The sequence below is a fragment of the Anneissia japonica genome, unplaced genomic scaffold (assembly GCF_011630105.1).
Source record: "Anneissia japonica isolate Jap-2015-1 unplaced genomic scaffold, ASM1163010v1 scaffold287776_len302883_cov198, whole genome shotgun sequence".
Taxonomy (NCBI): Eukaryota; Metazoa; Echinodermata; class Crinoidea; order Comatulida; family Comatulidae; genus Anneissia; species Anneissia japonica.
In genome coordinates this window covers 194,037-200,983 of record NW_022705028.1, presented here as the reverse complement: position 1 = coordinate 200,983, position 6,947 = coordinate 194,037, and the positions used below count along the sequence as shown (strand labels likewise).

The window sequence follows — 6,947 nt, the reverse complement described above, 5'->3', positions numbered from 1 at the left end:
AAGTTGAACCAATTTTTACTTAATTTTTGCCATATCTACTGTAGGTAGTTATTTGTGTTATTATACCAGTACATTCACAAGAAAAGGATTTAATATTAATGAGTTCATAGAAACTGGCTATCATCATATTATTCTCCTATAGACAATTGAAGCAACTCAATCGAAACGTTGAGATATTCTCAACCAACAACAACAGTTCTTTTCAGAACTATCTATGTGGTGTAGCGCAAGCATTAATAATATTTAATATTATTACTTTGCCATGCAAACCTTCAAAAAATATTTCTTTATAATCAAAGACGTGAGGAATAAATGATGCATTAGGTGAAAATTTAATTCCAGAATCACCTTTAAGCACTATATCCATTAGCTCTGGAAACAATATTTAAGCTCAATTAAAGAGAGTAGACTGTGATGAGCATAAATACACCATTAAGGTATCAAGGACTACATTACTAAAATCAATACAAGATATAAACACATCAGCATCATCAACATCCATTACTGTTATGTTGACATCATCAGCAGCCATATTAAACTACAGTGATGTCATTGTGTACACGATAAATTTATCAATCAGTATTTTCATTACTATCTTAAAGGTAGGCCTATATACTGCTAATGTTGATCGAATACACTTTAACAACATTCACTTGACTTAATTTGTATATGTAAGAGATTAGCTTTCAACTACTGTGAATTGTTTTTAACAAATTTAATTGTAAATAATATTTATATTTAAAAATTCAATCCAGGATACTGCTATATTCTTATCTTCATCGTAAATAAATTTGTACATAAATTATATAATTGGTAGGCCTTGTTAATTTACTATTTATTCATTTTATATTATCTTATTGAATTTATTTTTTAAGGTTGTTTGTTTATTATTTTTATTTTTTTAGTTTTTATTAATTTTTTTTTTTAGGATTTTCTTTTGTTTTTCTCGTCTTGTGCTATCCCTTATTAATCACTATGAATTTTTGTTAACTTCAGTTTCACACTTTACTGTATGCAAATTGTAATAAAGGTGGTCATAATTGTATTCGCATTCAACTGAATATAGAATAGAATACCGTAAATGAAATATATTTTTTAATTAAAATCTGTACTGTACTGTATAATTTGTACTAATACTATGTAGCTTCTAATTACTAATTCTATAGTAAATTGTCACATAGCCTTTTAAGTGCTTAAAAAATAAGAACAAAATAAGAAAAAATTGAAGCTTAAGTGAATTATCAAATTAGGTTTTTATTAAAAAAGACCCTAGAAAAACCAATGAAAAAAAAACCCCAGTAAAATTCTTTTGACCTTATCTGTAGTAGGTAGAACTATACCCTTATACAGTATAATAATATACTGCTATACAACAATTTTATATATTTGAATATTATATATAAAAACACTGAGCATGGGCAAAATTTTGTAGGTTCTTAATAAAAAGAAAAAGTGTAGTTTCTGATTATTACAGTATGTTTCCTCCTAATAAACATTTTGTTGCAAACTACCACTTGAACTTTGTCAGTAAACGTCATTAAAAATACAGAAGAATCCCTATCAAGGGGACACCTTCAGGACCAAAAAAAATGTCCCCTTAATAGGGGTGCCCCCTGAATAGGGGGTTAACCATAGTGGTAAAAGATAGATTTCTCTCACTTCTTGGCCAAAAAAAATGTGTCCCCTTAAACCTTCTACTGTATGCAACTTTGAGCATTTACATTTATAACACAGGTTTTACTGTCAGTGATTGTAAATGGGTTCAACTTCAACTTTAATTTATTTAACTTGGTTCAAACATACAATTCAACAGTACTGTATAACTATTATAGGAAAAACCAAGTAGCGAGACCAACAAAAAGTGAGTAAACTTCGTAAACGTTGGTCCCGTGGAGAAGAACCCTCAACAATACCCACTTAACTACAAATTACCATAAAATCATTATAAACAAAAGCATTTATAGTGAACTGTAGAAAATAATTTTTACATGAGACCTTAAATGAAGAAGAACTACATCTAGTAACTGAATCTGGCAATCCGTTCCACATTTCGGGACCATAATAAATAATGGTTTTCTGCCTTAAAGAGAGCCTGGTAAAGGGTGTGTGAAATTTATGAGCATGCCTTGTGTTGTATTTGTGGACTTCGCTATTTTTCTTAAAGAGTTGGGAAATGCTTATCGGTAGATTTTGGTTAACAAGGTTCAACATAAGATCATCTGCATATTTTTGGTCCAGTGTGAACAAACTTTTCCTCCTGTGTCAAATCAGGATTTTTCTTGGCTTGGCAGTGTAAAAGGGCATTAGAATCTCATATCTTTAATGAAGGCTACTGTCAAAATAGTTTAAGAATAACAAACATTTTACAGAGTATCACAATGCAAAGTATCGTACCTGACAGGTGCATTGTAAGTGTATTGTTCATGGCATTAGGTACTTTGTATTGATCAGGCAGTTTATATACTTGTTACAACAAAGTCAATAGGTTAAAGAACCTATAGGATTATCATTAAGAGTGATTGAGACACGGCCATGATATTTCTAGGATTGTGTAGTGTAAAGTGCAGTATTACTAAATACAACAAAAATCTGATTGGATATTGGTTCTGCACATCGATTTCTGGTCAGAGGACATTGGGAAAGAATATCAACACAGGAACATCGCAATTAAAGGGTATATTAATCAGGATTTCTGTAATTAACCTCTATATCTGCAGATTTGGGATTAACAACAGATTGGATGAGAAATTTGTATACATCCAATATAAAGCAACATGACATCTTTTAAAAATGACAGTGATTCAACTGTAGACTATCTACACATCAAATTGTCTTACACTGATTCTCTCATGACATCATAATTTTGATGCCTATATGCCTAGTGATAGATAGATATTTATTGCATAGCACTTTTGAAACAGCGGCACACGTTGAATAATACCTAAAGGCTGTAGTGTTGTTAAACAGCCAACCAATCACAGTACTCTATTTCTGTTATTTAGTTATTTCTATAGCAACTATTTTGCAGTTTACACAGAACTAGCGCTCAACATAACCTCAAAAACTTGGAAAATAATAGGCACTAGCCAACACAAGCAGATAAGAAATACAAGTACTGTACAGCAATAAAGCAGTCATGAAAAAAATCCACAAAATAACTAAATAAAAGACAATATGAGAAGGGGAAAAAAAACGAGACAAAAGAGGGACATAAATTTAAGCTGTAACACTGTAAGTGAAAAGCGACTTTCTGTAGCATGTTGATGAAATTAAGGAAAATTTATCGTATTAATGGAAGTTGGAGACGGCACAGGCGGCAGTTACAGCTGGTGTTTTAAGTTAAGTACATGAAGTAGGTTAATATAATAATAATAGAATGTAATTTGAAAGCACTGTGTGCATGCAGGCTTATGCACTGAATGTACAGTAGACTACCAAAAAAGCTTTTCGATCTAGAGTATGTTTACCAACCAGAAAAACACTTCGGATTATACAACTGACTATTACCATGGCAACCATTAATTCACTAAATTAAGCTTTCAATATTGGTAAAAAGTTCACAAGTGAACAAGAACAAAGAAAGCAATTATGATACAAAGACAGCTAACATTTCATCTAAATGCCACAAAATCTAATTTCATTGAAGTTATTAGGACGGTCTATTAAATTTTCCTAAAAGAACAATGGAGTAATAAATAAGATAAACACAATTGGCAATGTGGCTAGGTTATCAGTTCTCTCATATTCACATTTTTTTTAACATTCAGCAGCTATATAGTAATTAAGCTAAAATACAATAGTTTCATCTGAAAAGTACAGTATATTATTGGTTTACTTACAAGAATTTTTCTATGTTAATAATATTAATTAATATAGTAATTGTTAAACACAAGACTTTTTTTAAACCTTGTTAAGCGAACACTCCGCTAGCCAATAAAGATGATTTCAAATAAAAATAAAATTTATTATGGGCCAGTTAACCAAGAAAAATGGAAATTTCAGAAAAAAATAATTTTTATTATTTATTTCTATTACGCTCGTCGCTGCCTTGACATCTCCTAAAAAAAAGATGTACAAATTCTTCTTTAATTATATAAATATAAAGCATTTATCAATCAAATTAACCAATAAAATTGTATATATTTTGTCCTCCACCTGGATGTTATTGGTTAAACTATTTGCAATAGAAGAAATTAATTTTTATTTTTTTTCCGCCCACTTCTGATGATCATTAAAAAAGTTTGCTAACAAGGTAAAAGAAGTTTCGCTACGACCATGGCAGCCAGCAAAAAGAAGAGAATTTTTTTCAAATTTTTCTCTCTAGCTTTGCTCAATTACTGCAGATTGGAATTTTTTATGAATCAACATAATTCTGATGAGAAAATTCAGCTTCTGAGCTTCTAAATCAGTTATTAACTTTAAATTAGGAACAAGTCAAAATTTTATGACAAAATCTTCAATTGATAACCAGCCAATTTAAGTCGACTACAGTATGCAAATGATTACACAAGGAAGGCATTTTCTGTCCTTCAAATGAATGGGGAATGTTTTCTCATTCAAATATTTAATTGTAAGTTTTTTACTTACTTTTAAACACAAGATAAAAACTTTTTTTTTTTCATTTTCTTCCCGCCCTCCTCTGATGATTGTTAAAAAAGTTTGCTAAACAAGGTATAATAAAAAAAGTGTCGTCTAAGACTATTTAAGTCCCTCACGAACAGTGTTGTCACTCTGCTCATCTGGTAATAACATCCACAATGTATATATTGAAATATGAATGAAATATATTTAAGAAAATATAATATTTTAATATATTATTAAGGTATCCAGTACAGTTTATCATTGGGGAACCCAACAACTTATAAAATGAAACCTAGGCTCTAGTTTGAATGAATTTCTATAGTTAAAAACCATGTTCACAATAAACATATCTGCTTTAAACTGGAAATCTCAACAAAAACCCCCTTCAGTAGAACACAATTAATGTGGGGAAATAAAATGTTGATGAACATTAAAAACCCTTAAAATGGTATTATTAGAGGATTGGCCTTACATTTAGCTCTATTTTTAGCTAATTAGATGCATAGAGACCATACAAAAATCATCCAAAAAATCTTGGGGGGTTGTCTTATACGGGGATTGCCTTATACATGAGAATATAAGGTATTATTAATTAAGCAAGGTATACAAAAGTATCGCCTTACAGTCCCTTGAAAAATAATGTTTAAACCTGAAAACAAATTTGTAGAAGTGCAAAATACCCAGATATTATTGCAAGTGTGTGAGTCACTTCGATTTACAGACCACTTATGGTGCTGCACTGCTTATTATGTCTTAAATGTTGCTCATTCTTACAAAGGTAAGATTGCCAAGTAATTGGAAAGTAACTTGAGATACTGGAATGATGAATGGGATAAAAAATAAAATGAAATGTTTGTAACATTTACACACATACACCTTTAATCAGGTTATTCTGAATCACAAAGATCCCAAGTACAGCATCAGATTTTATTAAGAAATTTCAAAGGAGAAAATCATTACAACACAAGCATTTGCAGAAAGAGGTCTAAAAATAAATACAGTAATTCTAAGAATGATAATTATAACATCATACGAATAATTGGTACATTGAATTGTTTCTGCATCAATACGGCAAGGTAGAAATCCAATCATTTACAACACCGACAAATATACCAAACACACAGGATGCACACATAATAATGTTAAAGATATTAACATAATTTGTTTGACTCTGCATCAAACAAAGTATACATCAGGAGTGTGCATTTTCCTTCCCGTTGGTTTTTCGTAGTTTATGCCATTTTTGGCTGTCGTCTCACTTCAATACCTCAACAGCTTGTTTGATATTTTATTTTAATTTTTTTTCTGTTTTTCAATATGATACTGTCAGTGCCTTAAGGCGATTCTATAGTGGAAGGAATGATTGAACTGTGATTCTCATTATCTAATTAGGCAAAATAATTGTGTGTTAAAACAGAGTTGTCCAATGACACTAAGGGTGTGTTCGGGCGAGTTTTTTGTGGAGTCTAACACGGTATCAATCCGGAAACGGCCACTGCTCGCCCAAACAGGTGTTAAACGCGGACCGCCTGCTGATATTCGCTGATAATCCAATGCTGCAAATTGCAGTGTTTTGGAGGAGCGAAAGAAGCATGCTTTAACAGAAGGGAGCATTCTTTATTACTTAATTATTTTTAGATTGCTCTTTGTTTTAAAACGTGCTAGAAGTAAAGTCTGTAAAAATGTTCATGGTCCCTGCTTCTTTCTAGCCTAGCATCCAGATTGTTACCTGATTACATACGTCCGCTGCATGCATACATGATCATGGTACCACTGCTTATTTGTTTAACAATAGTAATTTTCTGTTTTTAAACTACCATTGCCAAACGAATGAAAGTTTATTCCTGGTTTATACGCCCAAAATGCACACCTGCGATTTATTGGGAGTTTGCAATATCATTTATGAAGCTTATTGTTGTAGCTTCTTTGGTCAATTCATTACTTGATTTTGAGACAACATAAGTAGTGTACCAATGCCAATGTCCGTTTCTTAGTTAAAGCGTGTGGTGATGCAAGAGTCCAGGGAAACTCATCTTTTGCATAATACCGGTCTTACGTCAGAGGTTAATAGTTTTTGAAAGCCACGTTATGCACAAACTGGCAGACCACCCGCGGATACAATACTGGTAAGAACCCTATGGCTACGGTCACACTAGAGTTTCAAGCCTGGCTTGACTCACCGAGGGTGAGATTTTCGTAATGTGACCGCATCTGCACCGACTCGCGCCTGGCGTGACCTCGATCTCAATCTACCTATCTCGATCCCGGCTCAGCACCCATATTGACCATGGATTGACCCTGGCGTGACCGAGATTGACATTTCCTCGTCGGCTGTCGACCAATCACAGTCGATGACGCTGTTGCGT

At 32.2% G+C, this 6,947-nt stretch overlaps 1 protein-coding gene and 1 long non-coding RNA gene across 2 annotated transcripts in view; one reads left to right on the top strand and one right to left on the bottom strand.

The window, feature by feature from the left end:
- The window catches only part of LOC117105194 (39S ribosomal protein L16, mitochondrial-like), a gene marked incomplete in the record, with an annotated part of 18,539 nt that overhangs the window by 4,452 nt on the left and 7,140 nt on the right, over positions 1-6,947 (bottom strand).
- LOC117105195 overlaps positions 501-6,947 on the top strand; it is a 9,330-nt gene continuing 2,883 nt past the window's right edge. The window contains exons 1-2 of the long non-coding RNA XR_004444869.1: positions 501-602; positions 6,576-6,707. This is a non-coding gene — a long non-coding RNA (uncharacterized LOC117105195). The remainder of the gene's footprint in view (positions 603-6,575; positions 6,708-6,947) is intronic.